Raw genomic sequence first — 12,751 nt, 5'->3', positions numbered from 1 at the left:
GCATATAACTTTATTTAAAAAATGCATTTCTTTGCGATCTTTACCACCACCCGAGAACAATTTTAACACCTAGTTGCTGTAATGTCCGCAATTTGAATATTCATGAACCAATTGTTCATTGTGACTTTACTTCGCATTTTATCTGATGTCTTTTACGAAACGTGATACAATATAAACTGTATAAATTTCTAATGGAGCCCTTGACTGCTTTGCGAATATATTAAAAAGATATATTTCACGATCAAATCTTTGAAACGATTCAGAACCTCACGCTACTAATATATGACTAGGTACTATTGGCAGAAAGCTAAATACTATTCGGAGATGGTTAAATACAGATGGCAGAGAACTAGTTATTTCTAATGGTGGGCTGGGTATTGTTAATAGAAAATTTGATACTGGTTGCAGAAGTCTAATTGCCACTTACTAACAAGATGATTACTAAGATACTCGTAAATGATTTGTACTAGAAGGCACTATTTGGTTGCATAAGACCAGCTACTCATAGCGGAGAACTAAACACTGCTAATGAAGGAGTAGATCCTGCTGGAAAAGAGGTAGGTACTGCTAGAAAATGATAAGGCAGTGCTAGCAAAGAACTAAATACTGTTAATGGAAGGGCAGATACTGCTTGCAGATGGTTTAAGGGTGATGGGCTATATTTTGTTGATAGAAGACTTGATAGTAGTTGCAGAAGATTACTTGCTTCATGTAGAAAACTAGATGCTGCTTGCAAAAGACAAGATACTCCTTGTAAAAGACTAGATACTACTGGTAGAGGGCTAGATATTCGTAATGTATGACCAGACAATGCTAATAGAGAATTATACAGTGCTAATGAAGGACAAGATATTCTTGGAAAAGATTTTGGTACTGCTAGAAAATGACTAGCTACAATTGGCAAAGATCTAAATACTGCCTTCTACCTAATGTCTATCTAATGAACGACTAGATACTGCTTGCAGAAACTATTTACTACTCAAGGAAGACTTAATACTCTATATAAAAGTCTGGACAGCTTGATTGGATAGCTTTGATATAAAACTAAATACTGTTTGTAGAAAACTAACAACATTTTCACCGTTATTACTTATATTACCACTTATATTTACTTGAGGTTGGAGAGTTATCTTCCTAATTTAGAATTATAAGGATACATGCTTCCCTATATGATTCAGCATGTTTTTTCTTTTTGTTCAGGAATGGGATTAAATACATACAAAATGTATTGTTTTCTCCCGGTTTCTTCTTAATTAAGCCATGGTGTTACGGACTTTTAATGTACAGATGGTTTTCAACATTTGTTAATTCAAACAATTCGTTGAATTTTATAAAATATCTACATTATATAAGTTGCCTATAACATATATTAGTACTCTACAATCAAATCTAATACATTTACTGTGTCTATGAGTAATAAGGCCAATTTTGGTTGGATGTAAAATAATGATTAATTAAGGATATCATAAAACAGCATATTTTTTCAAAGGCCGCAATCATTTCAATTATGTTTCAGTCAAAATTGTAATAACTAATAATATTTGTGAACGAATCATAAAAAGAACCATTATTCTGGAACTTCTTAGGCGGCTTTCACATTATAGTGGTATACCAGGAAGCAGAAATATCAAACTTTACTATCAAAGCAAGAGTCGCAAAGCTTATGCAACGAGCAAGTTTTTCTCATTCTCTGAATATATTGACATTACTTGATTTCCGCTGGGGAAATCAAATAAAGTATATATACGTAATTATTTGGAGGACATCGTATAAAATAATTTAATATTAATGAAAAATACAAGAAAAATTTAATAACGATCATATATCCATAAATTCTATTCGAATTCGCAATCTAGGAAAAATATAAGACCTTGTCTATGAATCGCCTTGCACGTCCCATATTGCAACATCGCATTCATATCACGCGGCTTCAATGCGAAAGTATTCGTTTAATAAATAATAACAAACTTCATTATACCCGACACTTTGTCAACAAAATTATACAATTACAAGTACGCTGAGAATCTATAAATTGTTTCAATTATTTCAATCTATAGAATATTAATAAAGTATTATTAGATGAAAAACCGTATTAATCGTTAAAAAATTCGACAAATATATTTCTGCAAGCCAATCAATCAATAGTTTATATCAATCGCCTCGCTCGCAAGCGACCTCGACTATATTAGATGATATCGAGTCAGATACATTCAAAAGAAAGTTCTTTTATTATAGTCCTATCTAGTATCTAGTCTTTCACAAGGACTATCTTGTCTTTTGCAAGCAGCATTTAGTCTTCTACATGTAGCAAGTAGTCTTCTATTACCAAAATGTAGCTTATCATTAGAAATATCTAATCTCCTGCCGCCAGTGTTTAACTATCTGCAAGCAGTATTTACCCTTAAGTCATTTTCTACCAGTACCTACCTCTTGCCAGCAGCATCTACTCCTTCATTAGTACTGTTTAGTTCTCTGCCAGGAGTATTTAGTCTTATACAAGCAAATAGTGCAAATAGTAATCATCTTCTTAGCAAGTGCCAATTAGACTTCTAGGTTTTGTTCGTTTATTTTAACGTGATCCTGATGATGGCATGCCGAAACGTATTGAGCTAGAACTAAAAATAATATAATTAAAATCAAATTGAATTTTAAAAAATTGTATTTTTAGAAAATCTTCAATAATGAAACTGTTTATGCTTAAATTTGGTGTGAATTTCTTTTATTGAATGTTAACTGTTACATATTCAAACCGATCGATAAAACAAACAAACAAAAACACATTCAACCTTGTACTTTTGATAATTTGTTATCAAAACATTCAATTGAATCGGTCTATTTTAGTTTGTGACCGCTTTAATTTCTTATTTTTACAATTAATTTATTCGTTTAATTGGCATTAAATGTTCATTAAAATTCATAAAATTAACATTAACAAATAAATCATTTATAGCCTATAATTATAGCTACAATTATAATTTTACTTAAATTATAATTTTTGTTGAATTACCATTTAGGTTAAATTATCATTTTAGTTAAATTACCATTTTAGTATAAACTCACTTCATTTAATACATCTATTTAATAATTTTTAAATAACCCCACCAATTATGGGTTATTAATAGCTGAGAAATTTGCAATAAAACTCGAAAATTGATTAATAACGCGATTTTAATAGACGATTTCAAGCTCATTACGTAAACTGGTATCTATAACATTATTAATAATTAACGGTAAATGTGTCGTTGAACGGTATTTTAACATCTTCTTCCTCGTTTTTTTCTTCTGTATTATACTTTTTAATCCCGTATGGTGTATAATCGCATTTTGCGTACGTAATTTTTTAACACACCGATAAGCATGTATGTGCAGTAGCACGTTGAACAACGCGTTCTTTATTATCTTTAGAAGTACTTCCGGAATAGACAACGCAAACGACGCGTGGTACATTTGATAGCGGATACCCTACTTGAAATTTTCTAACAAAAAATTAAAAACGTGCTTAAGTATCTTTTTTATTGTTTAAAAAAAGAAAGGATAGATGACGTTGTAAATTGTTAACATTTTGTCAGACTTCATTATCAGTTTACCTCGTAAATACAAGATTATTATTTTTTTTTGTACGCATTAAATGTAAAACCTGTCGATAATTTTATTATCTTCGTTATGAATCATGCCGCAAAACGTAATCCACCGACTTTAATTAAATTTCGCTAAAATAGGATAACGATAATTTATCCCCTTTTTTGTTTATCCTTCTTTATTATCATTATCCTTCTTATTTATATTTATCCCCTTTTACAGTTATTCATATTCAGCTGATATGGTTAAGACACTCATTACTCATGATATTAAATTTATATGTTTTAATTGTAAAGGATTAAAAATTGTTCCAACGAAAAAGATGTAGAAGTTGACTTATATTCGTGCGTACCTAAAAGGTAAGAGAAGGGGGGTAGCATTTAAATGAATGCAAGATGTTCACTAAAGGCAGGTGGTAGAAAACCAGCTTACAAACTCGGTTCGAAAAGGTGTTCGTTCTCTCCCAAAAACCATTATCGAAGGCAACGACGCAGAAAAAAATCCCAAACAATTAGAACGTGAAAGTACAACACTTGTAGATGAATTAAGACCCGGTTTTGTATGCAAATCTGTATCCTTTCTCTCGATAAGATTAAAAAAAACATCGACGAAATGAACGGAAAATTGATTGTGGTTTATTTGCATCATTATTATTTATGCGTGGGAATAATATTAAAATATTAATCATATTTAAAATAATTGCTGTTTGGAGGTTTGATATTGATAATGAATTGTTTCATACATAACATTAAATGCACAATAAAAATAGAAAAGGATATGATAATTTTTTATGTTGAACTTTAAACAAGTACAGCGTAATAACAATAGAATATTTTATATGCTATTGATTCATATTATGATAACACAAAAGCTTTTGTATAAATAATTAAATCAAGAACTTTTCAATAAAGAAATTTTCCATAAATTCGAAACTAATAAACTCAGAACAAAGTGAATTTAATATTGGTACAATTCATTAACTGTAGTATTGATGTGGATAAATAGATATCAATAAATAACGCATTAACTTGAATATAAAATTAAACAATATAAAATAAAACCTGCATTTAGTTCTAAAAGATGCGATATGAACGTAATATTAACAACTATTTAAAATTGAAACGAAAAATTTCTAGATTGCAACTAATAATATATAACTACTATAAGATTAGTATACCTCAAAAATAATATCCAAAGACCACGAGAAGAATGTAAAGGTCAAAACTATTCTGAATTCTTGTTCACAACATGTTATAAGATATCCATAACTTGTTGCAACCCTAACATCAATCTTGACATCGCACAGTGTTTTTCTCAACATTGTCTCTAACATCACTCAACACGTTAACTACTCTCTTTAACATATTTCGAAATTCTAACATATCATAGAAGCCTTTAACAACTCTCAAAGTTATCCACCTATATCTTTTAAAATCATTTCAGACTTACCAAAACCCTTTTCTGGCATCTCTTATCACTATCGTTGACATCTCTTAATATTGTCTTTGGTCTCCCTCAATAATTTTACCCCAATTATTATAAACATCGTCTTCAACATCTCTGTAGATCACCTTTTAATACCTTCTAACATAGTTCTTAGCTTCACTTTGCTTCTGACTTATTATAGATTTTAGCATTATTTAAGAAGCTTGTTACACTATCGATCATCGAACGGTCAAGTCACGGTCAAAGCAACTTGTTTTTTCCACTACACATATGCATTTGGGATCAGTACATTTACACTGCATTTATTTAAAGGAATATTTTACCGACACATATCTGTTGACTTTCGACGAGTGCCTATAAGTGTGAATTAAATTGTAAAAGTTGGAGGAGTAGAAATCTCAATCATTACATTCTAGCTCTCCTTTTACCTAAAACAGACGAGACACACCCCTACCAGAAACTTCCACTAATATTAATGCTGCAGTACCTATAAAAATACTTATACAACTCCCAAAGCAAAATCAAAGAGAACTTCAAAAGTAGCAACTAAGGAGCTTGCTGCAGGAAGCACATGATAGAAATACATTTTTACAACAGTCTATGTCATCTCAACTTTCACCCATAGTATCTCCAGAAGGCAACTGTAATCCAGCATACATGCTGCCTCTAATTCTTCATTTCTGGCTATTCAATATCATAACATTACTTCCCAATACCTCTCAAGATCTTTCCTGATCTTCCTCTACACCTTTCCTAATTCAATCAACATCGTCTTTGATAACCCTTAATATTTCTCAATATAACCATTTTTCAAAATAAATATCATCTACTTAACAACCCTGACATTGAATCCTTCGATACATTTGGACATCGCCGATGTCGATGGCGAAATGTTGTAAAGAGCAATGCGCAACTTTGCAGCAAGGTTGCGAAAGTGAATGCAGTAGAACGAACAAGTGGCGACTTAATCGAAAATTCTTTACATACAAGTATTATTTCTGGATAAACTGGGTTTAGTCTAATAATAGTAATCATATATTTAATATATTAAAATAACCACGATTTGTTCAATAAGCTGCACGTGGCTCGGTAGTCGCAGTTTGCTGATAATGAAAAAATTTAATTATTAATAGTATTGATAAAACATTATCATAAAGTATATTTCTAAATTGAAATTAAAACATATTTATTATTTATTGCAACATGAAGGCGATAAACATTTTTCAACCAACGATAGATTCAAGACGCTTATGGTATTTTTTTTCTTTAATTCAAAATTGTTAAAAAATTTCTTGTAATAAGTATTTCATTGGACCATGAGTTTGCGATTTTCAAAAACTTCCATCTAAAAATCTTATAAACCAATCGTTATTGGCATGTGCGTCATACTGCTGCGGCCACATCATTTCCCTATCTAAACCAAAAGCCGGAAATCGAAAATAGAAACGTAATTTTTGTGGGAACAAAAATCCGAACTGAAAATATCGATTTATTTTGGTCGAAACACGTTTTATCTAAATAGTTTATGCTTTTCTTGTTAATGGAAAAATTTAAGAATCAAATTGTTAAAAAGAGATATAAAAGATCAAAATTGTATCAAATTGATCGTCCATATTGAGACCAGTATCGTTTTTAATATACATTAATGTTATTAAGTTAAATTTGCCAATTTATATTGGACCAACGTAATCCTTTTTGTCGATGACACGACTACAATTAAGATTTCCGACGCTTTATAGTCTTTAACGTTTTGAGATAACGCTATCTATCTAGCAACAGGCTCTGCATTAATGAGACCAACACACAAAAGCTCAAATTCTCTCGAAATGCATTGTTTTGCTAGAAATGTTGATGAAAGTTTATTGTGGATACTTTCACTCTCGCCTGTCTCATAATATTTGGATTATAATCAATTCCCACTCATTTATACTGCTCAGAGGTGATACATAAGGTTAATTGAAAGTTTTAATTAGAGTGTAGTGCATCAGTCTAGACTTTTAAATGAAGTCGCTTAGGTGGAAGTGTTGTGTCATTTCAGCATCAATCCTAATACAGAAGAATGCCAAAAATTTTAACTGATTGGAACCATAGGTAGTTAATCGGTCTTTCATCGCTTTAATAACAAAATTTTTACTTCATTACATTCCGAATGTGTTTCGTAGCAAGACATTGAAGATGACAGTTTTTGCTGCAAAATCCTCTTCATTGTTGTTTTGATCTTCAACTGAGGTAACAATATCGTTATTATCGAGAATTTTAACCCCATATCTAACCACTACAGAGCACCAGATTCCTCATGAAAACCAGAAAATATCTGGTTTTGGAACTAGCACGGTTACAGAAAATACTATCAATCTGCTATTTTCTGAAGCTTTCACAGATCAATCTAATAAAAAGAAAATACAGTTCCTCCTCACTATATTCTTCCAGTACAGTAGTGGTTATACGATATATTGCCAAAGAAATGGAGTCATAGTACATAAAGAATTCCATTTCAACAATGACGCACTTGACGTTATGAATCAAGAAGTTCTCAAATATCTAAATTGACGTTTTTGCATAAAAATATATGTAATAACCCAAAAACTAAAAACGTTATAATGAAGTTAATATATCAAGCAATACTAACACCAGACATGAAGGCAACCAAAACCGCAATACTATCTGGTTGCCTACAGGACATTATATGACGGTAGAAAGCAAAGTAAGGATCTATAAAACCTGTATAAGACCATTAACCAAGTCATGAGATCCACAGAGATGTAACCCTAAGAACTGTTAGAGGCTTAAGCCTGCGTGACAGGGTAAGAAGTGAGAGGATCCGCGAGATGTGCGAGATACAGGATGTAGTCAGATGGTCAAGATTGAGGATAATATACTGGAAGGATCATGTTGGAAGGATGGGTAAGGCGACTTCCAGGAAGACCACATAAACGCTGACATGAGAGTTGGACGTCGTCATCACAAGATAACAACCCATAAGAACGGAAGTGGGGAGAGGAAACAGGAGGAAGGAAGAGGAGAAATAAAAAAAAGGGCTAGTTCCTAAAGAAAAAAGAAGAAGAGTACCACCAGTGATACTATATATACTGCATACATCGTTAATAAAGTTACCAAGTTTTATTATATTATTTTATACCATTATTATATTGTTAACCATAATACGTTAAAATATGAATCAGTGTGTCCCTCGAACACGTAGAGTGATAAACGTTTTTTAATTGACTTAGCTTGAACGTTTAAATGTATCTACATCCAGGTTTTTGCAGAAATCACCACTTCTAAAATATCCAGATAAATGCAAGAAGTAATAAGGCTTTATTTTATTGTGAAATTTTTCATTCACTTCAACTTATGTTGGCATTATTTACACATTCTATTTGAATTTTATATTTGCATCCACTTAGAAATTCTTGTTCTTCATTACTTTTACAAATCTTATAACTTCATTCCGCCTTGACATAAATTTTGATACACTGTCTTTACTGCAAGTCAGAACTCTTAAATTACTAACACTTTTATTTAAGAATTTCCTTCCAATGTCAGACAATCTAACAGATGATAAGCTATTTCCGCTGCTTTTTAAGATTTCAGTGTTGAAATTATCACAGTTACAGTAAGACGATCTTGACTGACATTCACAATTTGTACTGACGATCAGGTTGAGATTAAAAGATTATGACTTGGTAACGGGAAGTGCATTCCAAAAATATTTAATTTTTTTAAACTTTATTATAATAACCAGTAACTAAGTGTGTTACAAAATATTACGAAATGACAAAAACTACTTTATTTCCAACTTTTCATAATTAACATTAATTACACATCAAGTTAAAACAATTCTTTTTTATCTAAATAACACTACACCTTTTAAATTTAAAGTTTTATTTATATAAAAATATCTTAAAATGCACTTATGTATATGCGGTTGGGATCTTGTCATCCTTACTTAAATGTTCAACCATCGACTTTAATTGCGAGCAAAGATGGCATTTAAATGGTGGAGTGAAGAGACCATATGAAATACAGAAAACGATAATTGCATCAGACGTAATTGCGATACTATCACAACGCTACGCTGCGAAGGAAATTGCAGACGCGGCGAACACTCAGAAAAAGCAACTAAAAGTGCTAAACAAAGAACCGGTCGAATGAAAACCGTATCTCGCCCGTGGTAAGGTGAAGTTAAAACGACGCGACGCCCGGAGCTTTTTTTTACTAAAGAAGGTCAACATTAATTGCATTCGTTGCCAAACGAATTTTTCGTGATAAAGAACATCTTTTCTAAATATTTTTTAAACGTTTTATAAAGCGAAATTGCCCTTTCTAAATTTATTTTATGATCATAAGGGTGACGTTTTCGTAGATTCTAGTAGTGAGTCATCAAGTGACTAACCCCATAAACATAAACTACCCGTGACCTTGCCTACGAAACGGATTCCCCTAACATCGTTTCTATTGTGCGTTAACTTCCCCATTCCTTTCAGTTTCTTATTTAATAGGGAGAAAACGAGAAAGAACCGGGACACTCATCTCTCTCGTATTTTTTTGTATTTTTTTCCTCTCATTTGTAGGAACGTTCATAGTTTCCGGGGATAAATCCCAGAGTCGGACAATTAAACGGGAAAACTCTAAGTCCGCTTTAAATACTGTAATTCCAACAGTCTCGCCCTAGTTAGGTCTAGTGGTGTAAGTTTTTAATTAACGATGGGCTCTGCACCAGCTTGAATTTATAATTGATACGTCCTCGGTGTATAGTTGGGTGTGGTTTGTAATATTGTCGTCGGTGTTCTACTTTGATAATACTTGGTACGCTTCTGAAATTAATTATTTTAATTAAAATCAATTTTTATTTATATCGTTTATTTTTTTTAATATTTTTTTTATTATCCATTAAGCAAAAGATTCTTTGTTCTCGCCATTACCTACAATAATGGCTTCAGGAAAGCTCTACGACTCTTGTCCTTAATCCCGATAAGCTTTAACAAGCTTCGCCGACTCTCGTCAAGTTTCCAAACACTGGTTTCGTTTTCGTTCTCGGTTCTCAGTTCTGCCTCGGGTCGTCTTCGACACGGATTACCCCATTATCCAACGAGACAAGCCTCTCGTAGAATTATTTCCGTCTCCTCTTCTTTTTACTTCTTTACGCCAGGCCGGTTTTCGTAGAAACGCGATATGATAATGAATGGTGTGCTTTTTAGTACTGAGCAGACCGGAAATGGGTAACGCAATCGGAATAAACGCACCATAACAAACCGAGAGCTCGAATAACTCAATTGTCTTTATTTGGTGTGAGTCAGGGCAGTTACATGCAACTGAAGGTTGTTCTAAACTGTTTTGTCGTCGACCTTGTAAACATTAAATAGTTTTGTTAATGGGAACGATATGTTCATTTAATGTTAAATTACAATAAAACCTAAGACGGTAGTTCTAGTTTTAATTGTTATTCAGTGCTATGTTGTGTTGCAGTTATTGTTACACTAAAACCTCCATATAACGGATTAATACAAGAATCTAGCGCTAAATAACAACTAAAACTAAAGCTAACACTAGACTTAATTGTTATTCAACGTTAGTTTGTTGTATATTTTCAGTGAACTAATAGTAGACCTAGAACTAGAAATATTCGGGTTTAGCCGGGCGTCTCTTATGACGGCTAAACCCGAATGTTTCTACTTCTAGGTCTAGTGTTTGTTTTTATGATAGTGTTAGTTGTAGTTTTAGTAAAACTAGAACTAATACTAGACCTAGAAACAGAATGTTTCGAGACTTTCTGTTTCTAGGTCTACTGTTAGTTCTACTTTTAATTGTTATTCAGCAGTAGATCCTTGGGGATCCTCACCTTGCTCTGTGAAAAGTCATTTAGATCCTTTGGGAAGATAAACTGCGACCCAAAAATCGAAAATCTGATACGATTAACAGCAGGGCAGTGGCATAAAACATGCTCAACCTCGTCCTCCGCATATAGTCGGCAATCAACATCTTCGGCTAGGGCCAACAAATTGAGGTGCGTTTTTAATCGGCAATACCCAGTACAGACTCCCAGTAGAACTTTAATGCTGCTACCAGCAAGTCCTAAAATATTCCGGACCTGGTCCACTAGAGAGACTAGGCGAAGTCTCTTTTCAACCCACAGTCCAATCCTATGTTTTGCCAACGCAAATGATACACCAACTGCTGGCTCTGGCCCCACAAACGCTTTGGCGCTGCCCTCTCGTGCTAGTTCATCAGCCGGCTTCATTGGCAGCAACCCCAGAGTGATTTGGGACCCAGATCAGAGAAACTCTGTTATCACACTCAGTGTATTTAAAGTTCTTTTACAGTCATTAACCAGAGCCGACACCGCTTTCACGGCCTGCAGCGCCTGGAGAGCTACTTGACTGTCTGAAAAAAATCCTACTATCATGTTCTTCACCCCTCTCTCAAGAAGCTTTTTAGCACTCATGTGAATAACAAACACTTCCGCCTGGAATACAGTACAGTACGTACCTAGGCTGTAAACTTGCTTAATCCGAAGTGTCTGGTATACTCCTGCCCCGACCCCATATAAATCAAATATTAATACAAAAACAAAACCTTGATATCCTTGGTACTCCATGTGCTGTGGGGTAATTACTGATGGTGTATGAGGTAATCAAGAAATCTCTAGATGTACTTTCACCACTCATACAGTTTTCGTGGTCATTTTATCCAGTCTTCACTTGGAGAATCCTCATAATTTTCATCACAAATTAGGCAATAATACTCTTCTTCCTTCGCATCTGCTTCATTGGCCTTTTTTTTTTTTTCTTGCGTGGTATATTCCCTTGGATCTTTGTCTTAATCTTATCATCTGCAATGCAAGATTCTTCACACCTTTTTTATCTTTAGTGGAACTTACAGTTTTATACTCCCTTTCATGTGCTCCTTATTTTTCTTTATATCGCTTTTTTTTTCTAACATATCTTTCATAGGACTACTGGTTATTATAGCTGAGTGTTTTTTCTGCGAGGTTGTTACTTTTCAGTTGTGGTAATTTGGGAATATTAACAATATCTTGCTATCAGCGCGTCAGACGTCACTGTTACGCCACTTTACAAATTTCCAATAGGATTTTCAGGTAGTGATGTCGCATTTACGAAATGTTCATCAAATTTGGTTGTATCTATTGGCCAAATACCAGGTGGAAGGGACAACAATATTATTCCACTTTGGCGACAAAGCAGATAGCAAGCAAGACTAACATAACTTTCATGATTGTCCAGAATAAGTAGAATTGGCTCTGCAACAGTTGGCTGAGCATAGAAGATGGAAGTGGTGTAACCAATCTACGAATAGGTTCTCGCTGATTACTCCTAGATATTTCACTTCCTTTGAGAAAAAAATTTCTTCACCTTGGATAGTTAGGCGGATTAGTCCAACTTTCGTCTCCTGGTGAAGGGCATAACAATTGTCTTTTGTGGGTTTATCGAAAAATTCTCTCGATTATACCAAGCAAAGGTCTAGGGTCACCTGGAGGACTAACACTAGAACTAACACTAGACTTAGAACCAGAAAGTTTCGAGTTTAGCCCGAACCGTTTTTAACTAAACGTTTGGCTATAATAAAAAGTTCATAATCTACATATATCTATTTATTACCAGCTACTTTAGATTGATTTTCGTAGCAGTAACTCAATAACTAATAACTAAAAACGTTATTATTTGTAAAAATATCAACTCATTACCTGGAATTTTATTCAGAACAT

General features: G+C 33.3%; 1 protein-coding gene across 3 annotated transcripts in view; it reads left to right on the top strand.

Moving 5' to 3' along the window:
* The window catches only part of LOC111425767 (ENAH actin regulator enabled), a 42,379-nt gene that overhangs the window by 15,057 nt on the left and 14,571 nt on the right, over positions 1 to 12,751 (top strand). The gene's annotated exons all lie outside the window — the stretch shown is intronic.

Source organism: Onthophagus taurus, chromosome 1, assembly GCF_036711975.1.
Source record: "Onthophagus taurus isolate NC chromosome 1, IU_Otau_3.0, whole genome shotgun sequence".
NCBI lineage: Eukaryota > Metazoa > Arthropoda > Insecta > Coleoptera > Scarabaeidae > Onthophagus > Onthophagus taurus.
This window is presented reverse-complemented; position numbering and strand designations above follow the sequence as displayed.